Genomic DNA, 22,587 nt, shown 5'->3' with positions numbered 1-22,587 from the left:
CATTCGTTCTTTCCAATCCTACCGGCGGATCGTTGAAGACTTTTCTCAAGTTTGCACTATATCTCTCTTAATTCTTTCTACGAGAATAAGTAGTATGCCAAATCCGTTGCTTGTCATCAATTTAAACTGGTGAAGGATATGCATAACGTAATTCTTATTATGGTTTCATCCAAGTGATCTAGTTTCTTCTTTCCAGAGTTCGTAGTGATATCAATTTCTCAGTTATATGTTGTTCATCTTTCTTTTCCGGAGTTCCAAGTTTTCCGCATTATCTCATCGCGAAGCTCCATCTAAATCATCGCAAGGCTTCACCTTGTGTTCTCAACTTCTCTTTCTTTTATCATCCTTTCATTACCGGAGTTCTTCATGGAGGTTCACATGGTGGTTCGTCAAGGATTCTTTTCATTCTTCAATTGTTCTTCAAGATTTCTCTCGGAGTCAAGATCCGTTAAGCTATACTCTAAAATAAACATGGTGCTCAACACATGTGTTGTTTTAACGAGTTCAAGCATTCTTCATCTTGCATTCCGAAGTGCAATTCTTTCTCTCTTATCTTTTGAGGTGGTGTTATGTCATTTCTGACAATTTCTTTATGTTTCATGATTCACAAGTTGTCAGGAATGAGATAATTAAATCCATCATTTTCTCTTCGTTCAAGAGATCTTTTCGACCAATCAATCTCTTTGTTGGAGTTATCTTGTGTCATATTTCACCTAAAGCCTTCCCTAAGGAATGTTGCTATTATGGTGCTTATCAATGATCCAAGGTTTCTCCTATCCCCTTGGTGAAAGAAGTTTTTCATCTCGTTGGTGTTATCAATTATATTAGTTGTTTCCGTAGTGGCAGAATTTCGCCTCTATTTTGAGAAGTTTTTCCGTAAGCCCACTACAAGCTTATTCGTTTCGTTGTTGGTTTTCCAACAACTCCGTTCTAACCTTCTTGGAAGGGTGCTTTCCAAGATCATTGGTGGCAGAAGTTGGCATTTTCTTCTCCATTCCTTTATTCCAATGATCTATCTTCTATTTTTTTTCTTCCGGAGGCATTGTGATGTTGCTCGCTTCGACCCATCATCTTATTTTGTCAAGATCATGTTATTTTATTGCTTATCCATTTAACCGGTCTGTTGTGTCGATCATTCCTCTTTTAACCGGAGTCTCATCCAAGTGCTTTCATTTTGCCAAGTTCATATTCTATCCCTTCCATTTTACAACCGGAGCGTTATCGTAATTGATCCTTATCGTTCCTTGTACTTCTCGTTTCAACCGGAGTGCTTGCTTGTACTTCTCGTCCATTGTTCTCGTCATTCATAGCTTTGCAAACTCCAAGGTTCACATGGTGTTCCTTGTTTCTCTTTTCTACCGGTGTGGTCATATTCTTTTGGTTCTTGAAGCTCTTATTTCATGTCTTTCAACCTACAAAGGTTCTGGCAATGTTCCTTGTTTCTCTTTTCTACCGGAGTCTTCTCAATTTTGTTCAACTCTGTCGTATTCTTCTTTCAAGTTTTCAATCTCTCAAGGTTCGTGGTTTCACTCGTTTGTCAAAGAAGCAACTTTGTTTTACCTCTTCCTCTTCCGTTTCTCTCCGGTGTCATCCTAGATCTCGGGACGAGATCCTCTTGTAGTGGTGGAGTGTTGTAACGCCCCGAGACCGACGCTCCAGATGCCTTCCATGTTTTGCGCGGCCGCCGTGTGTTTCATTTGTATGTTGCATTTCATCATAGCATCATGCACATTGCATCTGCATGTTTTCATAAAGTTTGCATCCGTTCGTAGTTGCCGCGTCCCTCCTCGCCTCCGTTGACCTTTCTCAGTCCAACCTTTTTTTGTTGTCCGACCATTTGACCCTCTGTGCATAGTGCACTGACCCCCTCGCGTGCGCCTGGAAGTTGTCCCGAACCCGACCCGCTCTGTCATGACCAATGGGTCCGGATCATCCACTAACATCTACAAAACATCTCCGTTTTCTTATTTGGTCTCCCTAGCCTATTTTTCCGGGACCGTCCAATTAAGATCGAAGGGACCAAATGCGCTTATCCAAAAATCGACTTGCTATATATAGACCCCCTAACCTAACCTAGACAAACCACCTAATTTCTAGGGATCCTACCCTAGCGCCGCCAGCCATCCAACTCCCTCCTTCCTCGGGATCCTCCAGATCCACCGAACTAGCCACCCTCTCCTTGATCCAAATCCTCTCCGACCACCTTCCTCGTCTTCCGCCGCCGCCAACCACAGCCAGCCACACCCAGATCTGATCCATCCATTCGCAGCGCCACCCACCTCCCTCGTTTTCTTCACCGGACCAACCAGCGCCTCCACTCGATCCCTGGCCGCCTCCTGCCCGAGCGTTTCCTCCTCCCTGCCTCGCTCGAACCCAAAGGAGAGGAGCTCCTCCTCGACCATGCCGACCACCTCGCCGGAGCACAGCACCCTCGAAGCCCCGAGTCCCGTGCCCTTCGCCGCCTCCCGTGCGCCTCTGCTCATGCCTGAGCACGGACGCCTCGCCATCTCCCTGCCTTGCCCGCGTCCGCGCAACGGCAGCAGCACAGCCCGAGCCTCAGTCCGACCGTCGCCGGCGCGCCACTGCCGGAGCACCAGCAGGACCCTCGTGCTCCCCTTTCTCTCTCTGCCTTCTCCCCCTTCCCCGTTCTCAACTCTCTTTCTCTCTATCTTGTTTTGGACAGGGAACCGATGGAGGCTGCCATGGCTTTGGAGTTTCACCTCCGCCCCATCGCCTGGATCCGTTGCTCCGCGCCCGTCCAAGGCCTTCCTCGCCCGGATCCGCCCAACTCTGGCCTCCCTCGCCTCTCCCGCGTCACTGGAGCCCCGCGTCCAAGCCCCGGCGACCCCTCCTGGACCTGCTGCTGCCGCCAAGTTCGCCTGCCGCGCCCTCTGCTTCCCCTGCTTCGAGCAGCAGTTCGGGATCGAGCGCGCCCACTCGCCCGATCGTTGACCTCCGCGGCCTACTGCTACCTCTCCACGAGCTGGGCTTGGCCCATGGGCGAGGACGCGCCCAACCCCTCTCCTGTGCACTGCTGGGCCAGCCAGATTCGGCCCACGCATATTTTTTTTCCGTGCCCTGTGAATTTTGCCATTTATCCCAAAAACTGCATATTTACAGATTGGACCCTAAAGTTCATGCATATAATAATTCACAAACCGTGCATCGGATTAAAATGATTTAAACATGTAAAATGCTCAGAATTTCATCTAGTTTCATATTATGCTGCTTTCATCCATGTTAAAATGTTTAAACTTGCTGTTTGATTAAATTTGCTCAAATGCCATGTTAAAATGATTTATTTCGTAACTAAATAACCGTAGTTCGGATTTAAATAAACTTTATATGTAAATGGGGTAGAAAATGCATAGTTTAACTTGGTGCACTTTATTTTGCTGTTTAACAGCAATAAAATATGCTTTAGGACAGAACAGTACCAATTCCAAAATATGCATATGAGGATTTTCCGGAATTGTTATTTGTTGTTCCGGCCTCATTTAACTTGCCTAAATAGTTAGTTTACTTATGCTTCACCTCTCGCCATGTTAATCAACATTTAATATTGTTGGGTACATAACCGAGAGAACTAAACAATTGATGTGGTGTTTCGACAATATGCAACTCGTTGCATATTGAGCTCCACTTAATTTGTAGTATTGTTTATGCACTTTGCCATGCCATGCCTCATTAAATCGGACATGCATCATACTTGTTTGTGCATCATGCCATGTGTATGTGGTGGTTGTTTACTATGTTGTTTGTTTCTTTCCGGGTTGCTTCTCTCGTTAGCTTCGGTTTTGTTCCGGAGTTGTGAGGATTCGTTAGACTACATCCGTTTGTCTTCTTCATGGACTCATTCTTCTTCCTAGCGGGATTTCAGGCAAGATGGACATACCCTCGAAATCACTTCTATCTTTACTTGCTAGTTGTTTGCTCTATTGCTATGCCGCGCTACCTACCACTTGCTATATCATGCCTCCCATATTGCCATGTCAAGCCTCTAACCCACCTTTCCTAGCAAACCTTTGTTTGGCTATGTTACCGCTTTTGCTCAGCCCCTCTTATAGCGTTGCTAGTTGCAGGTGAAGATGAAGTTTGTTCCATGTTGGAACATGGATATGTTGGGATATCACAATATCTCTTATCTTAATTAATGCATCTATATACTTGGTAAAGGGTGGAAGGCTCGGCCTTATGCCTGGTGTTTTGTTCCACTCTTGCCGCCCTAGTTTCCATCATACCGGTGTTATATTCCTTGATTTTTCGTTCCTTACGCGGTTGGGTGATTTATGGGACCCCCTTGACAGTTCACCTTGAATAAAACTCCTCCAGCAAGGCCCAACCTTGGTTTTAACATTTTCCACCTAAGCCTTTTTCCCTTGGGTTCCGCAGACTCAAGGGTCATCTTTATTTTAACCCCCCCGGGCCAGTGCTCCTCTGAGTGTTGGTCCAAACTAGAGCCCTTTGCAGCGCCACCTCGGGGAAACTTGAGGCCTGGTTTTAGTTGTACGGACTACTCATCTGGTGTGCCCCGAGAATGAGATATGTGCAGCTCCTATCGGGATTTGTCGGCACATTCGGGTGGTCTTGTTGATCTTGTTTTACCATTGTCGAAATGTCTTGTAAACCGGGATTCCGAGACTAATCGGGGCTTCCCGGGAGAAGGAATATCCTTCACTGACCGTGAGAGCTTATAATGGGCTAAGTTGGGACTCCCCTGCAGGGTATAAACTTTCAAGAGCCGTGCCCGCGGTTATGTGGCAGATGGGAATTTGTTAATGTCTGGTTGTAGAGAACTTGACACTTGACTTAATTAAAATGCATCAACCGTGTGTGTAACCGTGATGGTCTCTTTTCGGCGGAGTCCGGGAAGTGAACACGGCTTTTGGGTTATGTCTGACGTAAGTAGGAGTTCAGGATCACTTCTTGATCATTACTAGTTGACGACCGTTCCGTTGCTCCTCTTCTCGCTCTTATTTGCATATTTTAGCCACCATATATGCTTAGTGCTTGCTGCAGCTCCACCTTACTACCTTCTCCTACCCATAAGCTTAAATAGTCTTGATCTCGCGGGTGTGAGATTGCTGAGTCCTCGTGACTCACCAGATACTTCCAAACAGTTGCAGGTGCCGATGATACCAGTGCAGATGACGCAACCGAGCTCAAGTGGGAGTTCAACGAGGACCATGGTCGTTACTATGTTTCGTTTCCTGATGATCAGTAGTGGAGCCCAGTTGGGACGATCAGGGATCTAGCATTTGGGGTTGACTTCTTTTCTTCTGGTTCTGTAGTCGGACCTATGAGTGTACTCTGATTGATGTATGAATTATATGTTCATTGTGTGAAGTGGCGATTGTAAGCCAACTCTTTATCCCATTCTTGTTCATTACGTGGGATTGTCTGAAGATGACCCTTCTTGCGACAAAACCTACAATGCGGTTATGCCTCTAAGTCGTGCCTCGACACGTGAGAGATATAGCCGCATCGTGGGCGTTACACTGCTAAGTTGCAGATGGTGGGGGTGCAGAGCATCGGGTGCGCGCCGGTGCCGGCCGTGGTCGCGGGGTGGTCCCTTGAGTCAAAGGTGAGGTCGGCCTTATGCGCAACCTAGCCCGGAGGAGCTCTTGGCTGCACGTGGGCGGCACCCATCTGGCGAAAGAACTGCTTGACGTGGTGGTCGAAGGCCGGCGCCTGCGAGCCGTCGAGGAGTGCCACGACGGCGTGGGGCACTGGCTTCGCAAAACGTGTGATGAAGAGGCCGCGCAGCTCCTCCCAGGAGGCCACTGAAGACTCCGGCAAGCCCAGGAGCCAGGCACGCGGCACACCCGTAAGGGCCATGGGTAGCCAGTTCGCCATGGCCTTGTCATTGCCGCCGGCCGCCCAAACAGCCTCCGTATACGCCTGGAGAAACCCCGCCGGATCCGCGGCACCGTCGTATCGAGGCGGCAGCTCGGGCCTAAACTTGGGCAGCCACTGCACTCGCCGCAAGGCGGGGGTGAAATCCCGGAGGCCCATGGTGCCTCCGAATGCACTCATCGGTCCGGTTGCTGGAGCGGCGCCCGCCATGAGAGCTGAACAGCGCAGGTGGGGTACAGCAGGCAAAGAGGTTAACCTTCGACGCACCCCTACCTGGCGCGCTCAATGTCGGATTTGGGGCTCCGCAGACCCATGATAGATTCAAACTCTGGGGTGCGTGTGAAGAACTCAACCTCCCCAGACTGCCAACTCGTTGACCTCACGGCCTAGCTTGATGAACTGAAGAAGAACGAGACAAGGCAGTTTACCCAGGTTCAGGCCACCTTGCGGTGTAATACCCTACTCCTGCTTTGTGGTGGATTTGCCTCGAGGTGGGCTGAGGATGAACTAGTACAGTGGAAGAACAACCTCAGGAGGTGTGTTCTTGTGTTTGTGTGAGTTGGTGAGGGTGTGGATGGTCTGGATCCTCTGTCCTCCCTTCTATGGTGGTGGCTAGGCTATATTATAGTGGCCTTGGTCTTCTTCCCAAAATGAAGGCGGGAAGGGATCCCACAACGACCAATTTTGATGGGAGACAACTAGTACATCTTATCCTGACGAAAGGTGGTCTTCTCCTGCAAAGCTTCTAGTCGTGACGCCGCGGTGGGCTTGGCGATGACCTTCCTACCGTCCTGGTGGTCTTGGTCTTGTAGCATGGAAATGGAAACCTTTGGTTGATGCCTCGGGACTCCGCACCTGCGCTTGCCTCTTTAGCACCAAAGACGAAACCTGCTGTACTACGCCCGCTGGCGCCCGCCTGGCCATGGTTGTCATGGCTTGCGTCATCCGAACCTCGCGAGGTGAGGGCTCGCATAGAAATCTCCGCTCCTCAGGAGCCAGCCAAAGGAGGCCGCTCCTTCTGAGGGTCTTGGCGTCATCCGTCTCGCGAGGTTCTTGTGTTGTTGGTGCTGAAGATGGGCTGTACCAGGCCATCGATGGAGCCACGCGGTGGGCCACAGGCAGGCAAGTCTGGGTACCCTGGTTCCCAGAATGCCGACAATTACATCAAATAGAACTCCCAGAGACCATTGTATTGAGAATCGAAAGAGAGAGAGGAAGCCATGTAGCTACTAACACGGACCCATAGGTCTACGATGAACTACTCAGGCATCATCGGAGAGGCATAAATGAGGATGATGAACTCCTCTGTGATGGTGTCTAGATTGGATCTGTGGTTTCTGGAGCTTGCGGCGGCTAGAATTTTGTTTCGTCGACTCCTCTAGGGTTTTTGGAATATTGGGGTATTTATAGAGCAAAGAGGTGGCGCGGGAGGCCACCGAGGTGGGCACAACCCACCAGGGCGCGCATGGGCCCCCAGGTGTGCCCAGGTGGGTTGTGCCCCCTCGGGGCAGCCCTTTGGTACTTCTTTGGCCCATCCTGTGTCTTCCGGCCCAGAAAATCTCTCCAAAAAGTTTCGCTGCATTTGGACTCCGTTTGCTATTCATTTTCTGCAAAGTAAAAATCAAGCAAAAACAACAAGTGGCACTAGGCACTATGTCAATAGGTTAGTCCCAAAAATGATATAAAATTGCTATAAAACATCCAAGAATGATAATATAACAGCATGGAACAATAAAAAATTATAGATACATTGGAGACATATCAGGGGCCTGCGCACGATCATGTTGGGGTCCCCATATGCATGCGGTTGCGCCACGCACGTCACCACGATGCAGTTACGTGCGGCACGATGGAGTTACGCACTACAATTTAAAACTGCCATCCGGGGGTGTGGATATTCCAGGCCATCCGGCTTCCCCTTTAATTCCCGCGGCCATTATAACCTTAGTCTCTTCAACCTTTCGATCGCGCCCGACAACACAACAAAAACACCCACGATGACACATAGAGAGGGGATGTCTAGTGGCACTCCAATGGAGTTTGGCGAGCATAAAGTGGAGACCCATGCGAGGGAGACGGATCTCTCGGTGGTGTACACCATTGACCCGGCCGTGGTGGATGACTACATCAACACCGTTGAGAAGCTGCTTGCTCGAGACAAGTACAAGGTGGTCAACATCGACCTCCAGTACACTAGCGGTTGTCCCAACATAGATCAGAAGGTTGCCGTTGCCCAGTTGTGCGTGCGCCATCATGTCCTCATCTACCACTACTGCATGGCCATAGAGCCTTGCGACCGTTTCGCTAGGTTGGTCAACAGCACTGACTACAAGTTCGCTACGGTGGAAACCACCCACAATGTAAAAGCGCTCAGGGTTATGGGCTTGGCCTGCAAGAACCTTGTCGAAATCCATGAGCACTACAGGGTCTAGGACAACACGAAGAAGGACTCCCTGGTTTAACTCGCGAGGTCCATCATCGAGCCATACTACGAAAAGATGAAGCAGGATGCCAACAGAACACGTCCCGCCTGGATGTTACAACTGGATGAACCTCACCTCAGGTTCGCGGCCAAGAGCGTGTACACATGCTATGAGATGCACAGGCGGATCATTGACATGAGGAAGTGCCTCGTTACCGAAATCGACGAGGCCGGATCGAGCCACAAGCAGAGCAGTAGCGGCAAGCATCACAAGAAGTAGATGATGATCAGATGATCGTTTATCCTTGTTAATTATGCATGTAATATATAGTTGACTTTGGTGTATGGAAATGTCATGTGTTTAGTAGCCACCTATGTAATTATGCATGTAATAGTTTACGTTGGTGTGTGCAAATGTCATGCATGTAGTAGCCACCTATGTAATTGGATGTTTAATTTGGTTATGCAACCATGTCCTTATAAGTGTGTGTATATATATATGTTGTTATGTATGCAATCCCAACGCACAACACACACATAGCAATCGTCTGTGTTATTATCGGTCTTCGCACACATTTCTGATTACAGACCTGTTTGCCGCGTATCACACACATCTTGTTAAATTGAACCGTTTCTGCTATCTTGGCTCAACGCAGAGAGTTCATCTGAGTGAACTGCTTGTCCTCTATCGCACACACCTTGATTTGGCTGACTGTTTCTTTTGTTCCGCCTAATCATAAACAGTTCATCCGAGTGAACCATATGCCATATATCGCACACACCTTCAGCTGGCTGCCCGTTTCTGTTCTTCTGCCTCATCGCAAACAGTTCATTGAACTTAACCATATGCCCCTTATCGCACAGGCAACTAAATTCTGAATCGTGTTTGATGCATCCGTCATCGCAAACATTTTGCGTCCTTTTTATGTTTTTTTACATAACCGTTTGCGATTATTGCGTCGCACACATTTTCATCGAAGGGTCTCTGATTGTAGTGTCGCGTTAGCCGCATCCTGTAGTAGTGTCACTATCTTCATCTAGCCTTGCTGTTTCTTGAGAATCATGTGGGGAGCCTGACACTGCATTCTTTAAAAGAGCACCTTTTCTCATACTAATCCGCGGGTTTGACTGTCTCGTCATAAGTGATTGATGAGGGATACACAAGAACATTTGTTTGATGTATGAAATGGTTAATAGACAGATGCACTAGTATGTACCAAAAATAGGAAGGCATGTCATATTCAAAGGTATAATGTGTAAGCTAAGCAGATGCAATTTAACCAAACTGGAAGCAATACAAACTAGACATCCGGCTGGAGTGGTGAGCATGATCATTGAGGACCTAAGGGCCTGGCGGGAGGCGGGCTACTTCGCCACCATCGTGGCTTTTTAGTTGGCTTGCAGGTGATGCCTGTCTGTACTACACTTGTCACTAGCTCGGCCGGTGCCCTGACTAGCTATTTGTCTTTTGGTGCTCCCAGGATGGTGGTTCATGTAAAAAATATCTTTCGTTATCTTAATAAAGACCGACTTTGGCCTTTCGAATACAAGCTAGACACCATATGCAACATGCAACCACATATGACACCGTGAAGTTAAAGCAAGCACCTGGGATGGAGGTTCATGGCGAGCGAGATCATCAACTCCAGAGCTACGTTTACCGTCTCCATCTATTGAACATGCAACCTTTAAAGTTCCGAACGTGTCTTGCCTACCGACGAAGAAAGCAGGAGTGACTTCTCTCTTTAATTTCATGCTTCTGTCAACAGTTTGGCATAGGCTGAAATACACATGCATAAAAGACAATAATGAGAGTATGGGTGAAGTGTGTGTAGAACTAGTGCATTGCAAAAGTAGCAGATAGCAGGTGGCTCAAAAATAAATGACAGGAGACATATGATAGGTCTACAACATTGCATGGCAAACAAAATTAGATTCTACTCTGTATGATTTTGTAATATATGAGCACAGGGATGGCCGGGAAATGCAGGTACTCATCTAGCACACCACCACATGTGGTCCTATCAAAATAACAGTCGACTAAAAATAAATAGGTCACTCGATTATTTTATGACCCATCCGATCTATAAGGAACGGACAGACGGCCTTCGTCTACCTCCTGCCAGTCACTGTTGACGATCTTTCTCGAACCGCCAGCGACCACCGGCCCATACCCCTGCCTCTGCCATCCCGCCCTCCCCTCGACCTCACACCACTGCCGTGCTTGGCAGCACACCCCGGCCATCCCTTAAAGCCCGGCCAACCTCCAGATTGGGCGTCAATAGCTCCTAGGCCCCACACACCCCTAAGATAAACACTGAGGCGCTGCTTCCCCGGCATAATAGGCACACTAGCGCCTGTTACGCTGGGGAATGCTTCCTTTAATTGTGAATCAACTGACCAGGAATCGAAATCCAGGGGGGCGACGGACCTCTAGCTAAGGTGAAACAGTATATGAAGAGAAACCTTGTGCATCGCGAGTTACTAGGAACATCTAGTATCAGGAAGAAGGTGTAGGAAGAAGTGGTCAACTAGTGTCTTCTGTGGGATGAATACCATGCTAGCAGACACGTATGATTTGCACGAATAAGGGAAGAGGAGTACCAATGTAGGTTGCTAGTGTTGTGTCCTCCTGATATCACGGTGATGTTCTTCTTTTTATTGGGGGAACGGAAGTTTTGGAGGAGGGTGGAGCCTTGGACAAACCCATGGCCAAATTGTTGACTGTGTTGCGGTGGCCGTCTGTCAGTGGAGGGGAAGCAGATCCGAGGCGGCGAAGGACGGCGTAGCGGGAACAGCTCCGGTGCGGTGGACGGTGGCGACATTGGAGCAGCAGCGGTGAGGCGCAGGACGGCGTGGTTGAACTGGCTCAGGTAAGGTGCACGTCGGCGCCCTGGAGGCAGCTCTGACTCGGCTTCAACTACTAGCAAGGGATGCAGTTGCGGTGGAGGACGATGTCGGGGTATCGGCTGCGGCGTGATGGAGGAGGGCGGCGGTTGATGCGTGGGATGGGGTGGTGGACGGAGAACGCCGGGGTTTCACGGCTGGTGGAGAGGTAGTTTTGGCGCCCACGAAGTATGAATGGGGAATCGGATGGGGCGGCGGGGGGAGCTAAGGGGGGAACCATGTTTTGGTCTAGGATGCGCTTGTTTTTTTGAATAGATGGGACACACTTGTTTGAAATTTGGGGAAAGTACAAACTTTGCCCCCCTCTTAAATTTCGGACCTACTATGGGTCGGGGGTAGGACAGTAATCCCAGGTGTACCAAATAGTGAGTGGGAGCGATTTCGGCCGAGCAAATGTGTTTAGGTGGCCATGGTGTATGAATGTGTTTCGGAGGCGGTTGCGTGGGGTCTAGATGAAGTTACAAACCTACCCCGGTTTAGACCTATAGACGTCGGGTCGGTAGGCTTCACGGTTCGGAGTTACAAAAGTAATTTCCTTCTACCAATCATTGGTCTCACATGGTTTCGGGCGAGTAGAGGCTCTTTTGGCGCTTCGTTCGAAATTTTGAAACAGAAGCATTCACGTTTAGAGTACGCTTGAAATTTGAGGATTGACCTAAATAGGCAACGTTAAATTTGACCTTGTTTTTTGGAAACCTCATTAAATTATGCGCTTCTTTTTGAAATTTTGACACTTGAAAATCCTATAACTAAGATTATTTTGGAATGGGGGAGGTAAATTTGAATCTATTTTGTACATGACTATATCTGCTATTATGTACAAAAGCAGAGCAAATATTGGTGCCCCCATAATTTAGGTATGATTTACAAATGCCATGATCTCGAATTCAAATAATTGAATGGACTTCATGTTGAATTCAAATTTTTTAGACCACCTTAAGTTGAATTCAAATGTATGCTAGTTCATGGCAAGCTATTTATAATGTTCATTGTGTAACTTTTGTATGTATAATGTGCTTTACACACACAACATGAACTATACTCATGTTTATATTAGAATTGCTAAAGCGATGCATTGTTTGGAGTTCAAAATACTGACTTCATGGATCAATTATGTCAAATAATAACATAGACATGCTCAAATACGATAGAATATAGATGTCTGATGGATCAATGACCGTTCCTTACGCGAATTGCAAATATCATGACCCCATCCTAATATTTGGATACAATTTATATTTTTAATCAATGTGTACATCAATCTTTTATGTATAGTTTCGCTCTCCATAGGCCCCTCCTCACACACGCGCTAACTTTCTCTCTCACACATATGTGCACATGGTGTATATCCATCGGTGGTCTCTCACACATGCTCACACACTCTCTCCTGAGGTGTCTTTCTCGCACACATGCTCTCGATATCACACTCCCTCCCTCTCGCAACCATTTACGACTGTTTTCACTAACCTTTATCACAAGCACTCTTCCTCTCACACCCATACACACGCACAATCCCCATCGACCCTTTCTCTATACCTAGACCTGCCTACGTGTCTCCCACACACACATTACCTTTAGGCCTGTCTCACACGCATTGTCTCCACCTCTCTTCCTAATTGACGAGTATGATTCCAGCAGAGCATTCTGTAGGATGCCCCTTAAAGTTAGGTTGGATGAATGGTAATATTAGAGATAAGGGGTTACCTTAGTCCGAGGACCTAGGGTTACAAATTCTAGATGGCTTTGTCAGTGGACACAAAGTCCTTCACGACTTTGGTATCTTTGTCTTGTACGACTAGTCCTCCATGGGTCTCCCTGAATGTGTCACGGGCCGACCAATGTGGCACACGATGGAACCGAACCAAGGACCTCACCTCGGCCCACCGGACCTCACACGCTGACACACCCTCTGCCCCTAGGACTCATTATCTTTTCACACCCACACATACCAACACAGACACCACACAAAATATTTTCTCCTCATGCCTCTATTCACTCCCCCCTTGCATATACACACTCAAGGGCATCTCTCGCCATGACATCCTATTCCTCTCTCTCTAGACCTCTCTCATTTCTCGGCTATCTCTCCCACGTCACCCCCCGCCAGCCCCTCTATCCATGCCTATCATACGTATACATACCCTATCTAGGCCCTGCCAAATACGTCAACTACACATTCACACATGTTACGTCATGTACCCCATTGATCTAAAAAGTCCTCTCTTCACGTTTATTTCGCATGCAACATTCCTTTTGAATAAACCACATAAAGTGTGGCCAAAAAATTATTTGCATTGCATGGAGTATGAATGTTAATTTGCATTGCATGTGCACCCAATGACATTTATTCCGCACTGTGAATTTTTATATTTTTATACTATATATAAAGTTAGTCATAATAAATAGAAACGAAGAGCATCTCTCTCTCCATCGCATACACCCCCTCTACGCCTCTTTCAATTACGCACACAAACTATCTCCAAGTCCTCTAAAGTACGCCCCCAGCACATTCACACATGTTTCATCTTTCTCTCGTGATATATACAGTGAAGATCATTGTATTTGAAGCAAAAGCATGATACATACATTGGACTTCAGAATCCGCTCATTACGGTCGCCATTTATGTTTTGTGGTTATTATACAGTTACGTGCTCACTGTATATCTCTGTATTTGCTCAACATATGACTAGTTGACCAGTTAAACGCTCCATGTGGCACCTCTAATGTTGCATCACATTATCTCACTACCATTAGGCCCACCTGTCGGCGTGTATAAGAATGAAAACAAACAATAAAAAATATTGGACGGTGGTTCGAAGTCATGACCGCGGGCACAGCGGACAAGGTGGCCTTGTATTGGTATGCTGAGCCGTCTGTTTTAACACACAGGAGCTGGTGTGGTGACTATACACACACGCACGCATGCACACAAACTGCATGCACGCAACACTCACACGTACACACGCAGCCACGCATGCACGCAATACTCACTCATACACACGCAGCCACGCACGCACGCAACACTCACATGCACACACGCACGATGAATGCACACACCACATGACCAACACACATGCTCACGCTCAAGTGGTCAATCTACACCTGCATGCGCACACATCAGGCCCTGACAGACACATACACAACCAGGTGGTTGCCGCGCACGGGTTGGAGTCTTGTCGTGCCTGCGAAAATTTGTGTTTATCTTACCATTTTCCTATGCGAACTGACAGGTGGGACCCACAAGGAACATGGTCAATTTAACCATTCAACATAGTGCCACGCAGACTATTTGGCCGATCAACAGAGTGTAATCCGATGCTGAACGATGAGCAAGTGACTGTATAATCACCACAAAACGTATATAGTGACTGTAATGAACGTATTCTAAAGTCCGGTGACCGTATTACACTTTTCGCTTGAAATACACTAACCGCCAGTGTGTTTATCTCTTCTCTCGCTCTCTCTGTGGAGCTGAGTGGGCCAACGTGCCAGTGGCTATATTGGCACACGCCACCCCATTATTGCTGTACTGGTTTCGTAAGAGTGAACAAGCATTCATGTCTATTGTACACACTATAGATATGAGTTACAAATGCTATGAAGACGAATACAAATATTTGAATCCACTTTATGCCCAATTTCTCTCTGTAGGCCCTCCAAAAGTACATCTCTACACGTTCTCGCATGTTACATCTAACAACTAGGCAATACAACACTACTACTATACTCTAACACAATAAATAATATGTGTTTTTAGTTTTACTAGATCTCATATTGTTACTTAATTATTCAATTTGCATACATTAAAATTGCCTTTGAAATGTATGGCTAGTATCATCTACCGCGCGGGAAAAATCCCGCCCTTGCCTGTTTAATCGGGTTTGTATCGATGGATCGTGCGAAACAACAAAACTATAGTAGTATTACAGTACATGTAGCAGTTCACCGGGCCGTCGTGTCGTGTACTCCTCCGTCGTAAGAGTGGAGCGCCCGCTTTCATAAATGTTCTAGTTCCTTTTGCCAACATGTGGGACATCAAGCAACCGGGTCCACATGCCATACCGAAATAAATGTGCAGAGCAGCAGGGTGAAGCACCCCAGTCATGGCACCGGTGTAGTAATGAGCAATGAGGCGTGAAATCACAAAGCTGCACCTTTCCCGCAGTTAAGTTGGAGGGACGAAGTAATGCTAAAAATAAGAAGTTGGAGGGAAGAAGCAACCATCATTTCACTCATTGTTGAGTCTGCTTCTCCCTCGTCTTCTCCAAGTTAACCACGTGTTGCTTCTGCCGTTGTTCTGCCACATGTGGGATGAGATCAGCTTGGTAAAGCACTAACATGTGTGACCGCATGTTAGCAAACCGCCAGGCCAACATCCTCTAAAAATAAGAAACCTCCCCTGCCTTCCGCGCGGCAAAATCACCTCCTTTTTACTAATCTTGATACTATAATTTTTTACATCAATATAATCAAGATTTGTATAGATAGCACACAGGAGCAAAACTAAGTGGTATGGTTAAGGGCATCCACAATGTGTATACAAATGTGAAAATAGCTTTTGGCATCGATGGGAACCATTGTGGAGGGTGCTGCCAAAGCCAAAAAGATGGAACCGAAGCTCCCTAATTGATTGATTGAAGGAATAGAAAAATGCAACCACTCCCCTCTTTCTCCCATGCTTGGACGCATGTATAGTATAGAGCACAGAGTCTACTCCCCTGTCCCTTCTATCACAAATCACAAAGCAGTGAGGCATCAAATCACAAAGCACGGACGAAGCAGCCATCATTTCACTCTTCGCTAACTCCGCTTCTCCATCGTCTTCTTCGAGAAACCACCTTACCGCACTAAGCTGGACGAACGACGTTATTGTGTAGTACTAGTACATTTATGCCTCCTTTGGTTCAACGGACTTCCTGGATGCAAAGAAGGCGGTTGTCTCGGCTTGCAGGCAGCACTTGCGAACGACTTACCGTGGTCTCCCTCAATGGTGTGCTTCGTCGAACGCACTTTGAGAAAGCCACAACGTTCAAGATATCGTCGACGTCACCACAATGGGGAAGGAAGTCAAATAGTTACTACCTCCATTTTTTGTATACAAGGCCACAATCAAAATTACAATTTGCAGAAGGCCACTAACACTAATCGAGGCAGAATTAATGGGGTTTGCCTCGTACTAGCAACCAAGGACATTAATATACCCTTGCATGCATGCAGTGAGAAGGTTGGTTTGCATGGTGTTGCATTAATCAAGCAATGAGGAGTGAGATGGTTAGCTCTTTGGGCGTTGGAGAAAAATATGCATTAATTGACACGTTGATACATCCCAAACATATCTATAATTTATGAAGTATTCATGCCATGTTTACAACAATTTTATATGATTTTGGTGTGATTTGACTAGAACTAACCCGGACTGAAGTTGTTTTCAGCAGAACGACCATGGTGTCGTTTTTTGTGCAGAAATAAAAGTTCTCAGAATGGGCTGAAAATTTATGGTGATTTTTTATGGACCAAAAGAGAACCCCGAAGCACAAGAGTTGGACTAGAAGCTTCACGAGGAAGCGGCAAGGGTGGAGGGCATGCCCACCCCCCTAGGGCACACCCTCCAGTCTTGCCGCTGCCTCTTGGACCCCCTTGACGTGAGACCGACGCCAAAAATTCTTATAAATTCCAAAACCCCCCAGAAAGAAACCAAGATCGGATGTTCCACCTCCACACACCTCTATAGCCACGAAAAATCAATCTAGGTCCTCTCTGGCACCCTGCCGGAGGGGGCCATCATCACCGGTGGCCATGGAGGAGGAAGCTGGAGGGGGCCATCATCACTATGGAGGCCAAGGACCAGAGGGAGAACCTCTCCCCATCTAGGGGGGGGGGAGGCCATGGAGGAGGAAGCACAAGGGGAAACTCTCTCCCCCACTCTCTCGGTGCCGCCGGAGTGCCGCCGGGGGAACCATCACCGTGGTGATCGTCTTCATCAACATCACCATCTTCATCACCTTCCTCATCTCTTTTAAGGGGTCCACTCTCCCGCACCCCGCTGTAATCCCCTACTTGAACATCGTGCTTTATGGCACGTATTATGATCCAATGACGTGTTGCCATCCTATGATGTTTTGAGTAGATTTCTTTTGTCTTTTGGGTCGATTGATGATCTATATTGGTTTGAGTTGTATGTTTTATTTTGATGTTGTGCTATGGTGCCTCCCATGCTGCGCACACATGAAGGATTCCCGCTGTAGGGTGTTGCAATACTTTCATGATTCGATTATAGTGGGTTGCTAGAGTGACATAAGCTTAAAACCGAGTAAGGGGGGTTGTTGCGTATGGGATAAAAAGGACTTGATACTTTAATGCTATGGTTGGGTTTTACCTTAATGATCTTTAGTAGTTGCGGATGCTTGCCAGAGTTCAAATCATAAGTGCATATGATCCATGTAGAGAAAGTATGTTCGCTTATGCCTCTCCCTTTTATAAAATTGCAATAATGACTACCGATCTTGTTAACAATTGCCTAGGACAATTCCGCACACCGACCCATCATTATTCCGCACTCACTATTTATAATATATAGTAATATATTCTAACTTTATGATAACAACACCTATTTTATATCTTAGTTCTCCGACATCATGTAAAGCTATCCTCTTCATAACCACAACGTCGTTTTATTTCTCGTTTCTAGTTGGAAGCAAATGTCCTGTGTACGTAGAGTCGTACCAGTGGCAGATAGGACTTGAGAGAATATTGATCTTACCTTTAGCTCCATGTGGGTTCGACAGTTCATACTTATCACTTCCACCTTTGGAAATTTCTACGATGATTCCTTGCACATGGGGATTATCACCTCTTTTCTGGCGCCGTTGCCGGGGAGCAATAGTGTGGGGTTGATATTTTCGTGTATGCTTGTTTGCTTTCTTCACTAAGTAGATTTTTTCCCTTTTGTTTTTGTTTTCTTTAGTTGTGGGTGAAACAATTTTTTTTAAAGAATGAAAATAAAAAAATAATTAATTGCCTCTTATGCCTAAAAACTTTTCAAAAGAGAAGTGATTGGAAGGTTATGCATTGGAGAAGTGAGGGTCGACCTTGCACACTTGTGTTCATGCTCATGGAAACAATGTATAATTTTTCATGGAAGTTTCTAAAAAATAATTATCCCATTGTATAGATCCAATATGGTGAACCGTTATGTGATGAAGTCGGAGCATGATGTATTTATTGATTGTCTTCCTTATGAGTGGCGGTCGGAGACAAGCGATGGTCTTTTCCTACCATCTATCCCCATAGGAGCATGCGCGTAGTACTTCGTTTCAATGACTAATAGATTTTTGTAATAAGTATGTGAGTTCTTAATAATGATGAGTCCATGGATTATACGCACTCTCACCCTTCCACCATTGCTAGCCTCTCCAGTACCACGCAAATTTCGCCGGTACCATACACCCACCATATACCTTTCTCAAAAGAGCCACCATATCTACCTATTATGGCATTTCCATAGCCATTCCGAGATATATTGCCATGCAACTTTCCACCATTCCGTTTATTATGACACGCTTCATCATTGTCATATTGCTTTGCATGATCATGTAGTTGACATCGCATTTGTGGCAAAGCCACCATTCATAATTCTTTCATACATGTCACTCTTGATTCATTGCACATCCCGGTACACCGCCGGAGGCATTCATATAGAGTCATATTTTGTTCTAAGTATCGAGTTGTAATTCTTGAGTTGTAAGTAAATAAAAGTGTGATGATCATCATTATTAGAGCATTGTCCCAGTGAGGAAAGGATGACGGAGACTATGATTCCCCCACAAATCGGGATGAGACTCCGGACGAAACAAAAAAAAGAGGCCAAAAAAGAAGAAGAGAGAATGCCAAAAAAAACAAAAAAAGAGAGAAAAGAGAGAAGGGGCAATGCTACTATCCTTTTACCACACTTGTGCTTCAAAGTAGCACCATGATTTTCATGATAGAGAGTCTCCTATGTTGTCACTTTCATATACTAGTGGGAATTTTTCATCATAGAACTTGGCTTGTATATTCCAATGATGGTCTTCCTCAAAATTGCCCTAGGTCTTCGTGAGCAAGCGAGTTGGATGCACACCCACTTAGTTTCTTTTTGAGCTTTCATAAAACTTATAGCTCTAGTGCATCCGTTGCATGGCAATCCCTACTCACTCACGTTGATATATATTGATGGGCATCTCCATAGCCCGTTGATACACCTAGTTGATGTGAAACTATCTCCTTCTTTTTGTCTTCTCCACAACCACCATATTTTATTCCACCTATAGTGCTATGTCCATGGCTCACACTCATGTATTGCGTGAAAGTTGAAAAGGTTTGAGAACATCAAAAGTATGAAACAATTGCTTGGCTTGTCATCGGGGTTGCGCATGATTTGAATATTTTGTGTGATGAAGATGGAGCATAGCCAGACTATATGATTTTGTAGGGATAACTTTCTTTGGCCATGTTATTTTGAGAAGACATGATTGCTTTATTAGTATGCTTGAAGTATTATTGTTTTTATGTCAATATTAAACTTTTGTTCTGAATCTTATGGATCTGAATATTCTTGCCACATTAGAGAAAATTACATGGATGAATATGTTAGGTAGCATTCCACATCAAAATTCTGTTTTTATCATTTACCTACTCGAGGACGAGCAGGAATTAAGCTTGGGGATGCTTGATACGTCTCCACCGTATCTATAATTTTTGATTGTTCCATGCTATTATATTATCCATCTTGGATGTTATATATGCATTTATATGCTCTTTTATATGATTTTTGGGACTAACCTATTAACCTAGAGCCCAGTGCCCGTTTCTGTTTTTTCCCTTGTTTTTTAGTTTCGTAGAAAAGGAATATCAAACGGAGTCCAAATGAGCTGAAAATTTACGGTGATTTTTTATGGACCAGAACAAGCCCAGAAGAGGCAAGAGGCCTCCACAAGGGTGGAGGACACGCCCAGGGGCGCGCCCTCCATCCTTGTGGGCTCCTCGTGGACCCCCCTGACTTGTTCTCGACGCTAATTTTTTTATAAATACAGAAACCCCCGAAAAGAAACCTAGATCGGGAGTTCCGCCGTCACAAGCCTCTGTAGCCACCAAAAACCAATCGGGACCCTGTTCCGGCACCCTGCCGGAGGGGGAAATCATCACCGGTGGACATCTTCATCATCCCGGCGCTCTCCATGACAAGGAGGGAGTAGTTCACCCTCGGGGCTGAGGGTATGTACCAGTAGCTATGTGTTTGATCTCTCTCTCTCTCTCTCTCTCTCTCTCTCTCTCTCTCGTGTTCTTGATTTGGCACGATCTTGATGTACCGGAAGCTTTGCTATTATAGTTGGATGTTATGATGTTTCTCCCCCTCTACCTTCTTGTAATGGATTGAGTTTTCCCTTTGAAGTTATCTTATCTGATTGAGTCTTTAAGGATTTGAGAACACTTGATGTATGTCTTGCATGTGCTTATCTGTGGTGACAATGGGATATTCACGTGATCCACTTGATGTATGCTTTGGTGATCAACTTGCGGGTTCTGTGACCTTGTGAAGTTATGCACAGGGGTTGTCACACGTTTTCGTCTTGACTCTCTGATAGAAACTTTGGGGCACTCTTTGAAGTTCTTTGTGTTTGTTTGAATAGATGAATCTGAGATTGTGTGATGCATATCTTATAATCAAACCCGCAGATACTTGTGGTGATATTGGAGTATCTAGGTGACATTAGGGTTTTTGTTGATGTGTATCTTAAGGTGTTATTTTAGTACAAACTCTAGGGCTGTTTGTGGCACTTATAGGAATAGCCCAATAGATCGATCAGAAAGAATAACTTTGAGGTGGTTTCGTACCCTACGATAATCACTTCGTTTGTTCTCAGCTATCAGTGACTTTGGAGTGACTCTTTGTTGCATGTTGAGGGATTGTTATATGATCCAATTATGTTATCATTGTTGAGAGAACTTGCACTAGTGAAAGTATGAACCCTAGGCCTTGTTTCCAAGCATTGCAATACCGTTTTCGCTCACTTTTACTGCTTGCTACCTTGCTGTTTTTATAATTTCAGATTACAAAAACCTATATCTACCATCCATATTGCACTTGTATCACCATCTCTTCACCGAACTAGTGCACCTATACAATTTACCATTGTATTGGGTGTGTTGGGGACACAATAGACTCTTTGTTATTTGGTTGCAGGGTTGTTTGAGAGAGACCATCTTCATCCTATGCCTCCCACGGATTGATAAACCTTAGGTCATCCACTTGAGGGAAATTTGCTACTGTCCTACAAACCTCTGCACTTGGAGGCCCAACAACGTCTACAAGAAGAAGGTTGCATAGTAGACATCAAACAACATTAGAGTGCATTAGCTGAAAAATATTTAATGCATCCACAATCAACAACTAACCCTGAAATAATCGAGTGACATTAAATGGCATTGCTTAAATTTATCGGCGGCATTAGACTGAGTGCGGCATTAGTTAAATGTGGCATCACTTTAGCAGTAGCATTGCTTGACTTTACCGCAGGCGTTATACTAACAGCAAAAAAGTGGCAATAAGAGCATGGGATGCCCATTCGGACAGTGGGCGCACCAGTACGATGTACCTCCACGGATGCATAGAGTGGTGCCCAGAGCAACAAATATCCAGGCAACATATGTGGATTACATCCCATTTTGTTCTCTTTAGCCAGCTTTTTCCTATGCGACGACAACAAACCGATCGACCTGGTCATTCTCTATTGCTTGTCATTCCTTTCTATCCCTTTTCACCCTTTTTCAACCAAGAGACACAAGACTCGTTCCTTAGCTACTGATTTTCCCCTTTTCAACCTAGATGCGGGTTTGATGCCTAGACTCTTGGACAGTACTTTCTCCCTTCCTTTCCTTATTCAACCCAGACATGGATTAGTCTGCATGAAGTAGGGTCTCCTTTAATAGTGCAATTTAATGTTTGCTTCTGCGTGACGAGCAGAGCAGAGGATAGAAAATTGGGAAGATGGTGGAGTGGAAAAAGATCCACATGCAACGACGTGGCAGATGGGGCAATAGAACAAGGCTATGGTGAGGTAGCATACCTGAGGGTCGGCGGGAAGTGGCTTCGCTCGTGGTCGTCGTCTGTCGCACACACTACGACAGCGAGCTTGGGGATGGAGGCCATCCCGCGCGGGCGCTAGGTCTGAGAGGACGGCCTTGTCGTTAGTGCGTGACCTCGTTCACCGACAATGAGTGCGTCAACGCTGCACGTCCTTTTCTTCCTCGACGGATCTGAGACCACCGGTGAGGAGGGAGAGATAGGCCATGTTTTTTAGATCTGGAGAGAGGGTGATAGTGTGAGAAGCAAGTGGGCAGCCCTTAGCAAGAAAGCATTGAAGCT

The sequence above is a fragment of the Aegilops tauschii genome, chromosome 2 (assembly GCF_002575655.3).
Source record: "Aegilops tauschii subsp. strangulata cultivar AL8/78 chromosome 2, Aet v6.0, whole genome shotgun sequence".
Taxonomy (NCBI): Eukaryota; Viridiplantae; Streptophyta; class Magnoliopsida; order Poales; family Poaceae; genus Aegilops; species Aegilops tauschii.
The sequence above is the reverse complement of the archived record's forward strand: the minus strand, read 5'-3'. Positions refer to the sequence as shown.